The sequence below is a fragment of the Bison bison genome, unplaced genomic scaffold, assembly GCF_000754665.1.
Source record: "Bison bison bison isolate TAMUID 2011002044 unplaced genomic scaffold, Bison_UMD1.0 scf7180017864041, whole genome shotgun sequence".
Taxonomy (NCBI): domain Eukaryota; kingdom Metazoa; phylum Chordata; class Mammalia; order Artiodactyla; family Bovidae; genus Bison; species Bison bison.
Genome location: NW_011494613.1, coordinates 754,333 through 755,509, shown reverse-complemented (window position 1 = coordinate 755,509; position 1,177 = coordinate 754,333). Strand labels below are relative to the sequence as shown.

Genomic DNA, 1,177 nt, shown 5'->3' with positions numbered 1-1,177 from the left:
GACAGGAGTTTGAGTGAACTCTGGGAGTTGGTGATGGACAAGGAGGCCTGGCATGCTGCAGTCCATGAGGTTGCAAAGAGTTGGACACAACTGAGTGACTGAACTGAACTGTAGCCCGCCAGGTTCCTCTGTCTATGGGATTTCCCAGGCAAGAATACTGGAGTAGGTTGCCATTTCCTCCTCCAGGGGATCTTCCCAACCCAGGGAACGAACCCATGTCTCCTGCATTGGCAGGCAGATTCTTTACCAGCTGAGCTACCAGGGAAGCCCGTGCTATACACTAGGGGCTCTACTTCAATTTTTTAAAATGGTTTTTAAAAAGAGGCCAGACAGATGCTGAGGGTAATTATTGTGGAAGGGGGTTGGAAGGAGGAATGAGACCAATTTAAGAGGTAATGGCAGATAATCAACTATACATGTAATGGGATTTGGTTACTAAATGATGTGAGGACTGAGGGAGAGGAAGGAAGGACTTGAATGGGACTTTTGAGGTTTCTGGCCTGAACATCTGAACATGCTGATGCCATAAACTGAGTGGAAACGTAGGATTGCTTGTTTGTACATGTGTGTGCACTTCTGTGTAACAGAAGTGGGGCAGGGGCTAAGGAATGGTTTTGTCTTGTTTCCAGTGCCTGTGGACACCTGTGTGGTGCTATAGAACTGGACAGGTAGAGTGGGCCTGGGGACAATTCTTGATATAAAGAAAAGGAATACTCTAGTAATGTGTACAGCTCATTTATATAGTGCTCAACTATTAGCGCACCACACCCTGAGGTAATTACCTTGCCAGCAGTAAAGCTTTATTACAGCCCCTGACCGATGACTGTGTAAAGGGCCTTGGTTCCCACAACATCTACGGGCAAAATATTAATTGTGATTAATTATCGTGTGGCACCATACAAAAACTAGAAGTTTTCTTGTGGCTCCCGGAGGGCACTTGCTTGGTTTTCGCTACAGCTCTCAAGTAAAGGGAACTGGACAGCTCCCCGGGTGGCCTTCGGCCCTTCCCGGGTCTGAACCGGCCAGCCGCGAGCGGTCTCCAGACACGTGCGCCTGGGCCTGGGCGATCTCGGCCTAGGATGCGACGACCTTGGGCGGAGGGCACTGAGTCCTTCTTCCGCGCTCTCAGACCCTGGCCCCCAGCGTCTGGGCGGGAGGGGCGGAGCGGGGCGGAGTT

General features: G+C 50.7%; 1 protein-coding gene across 1 annotated transcript in view; it reads left to right on the top strand.

Annotated features, from left to right (window-relative positions):
* The window catches only part of SNX6 (sorting nexin 6), a 69,383-nt gene that overhangs the window by 19,051 nt on the left and 49,155 nt on the right, over positions 1 to 1,177 (top strand). The window lies entirely within an intron of this gene.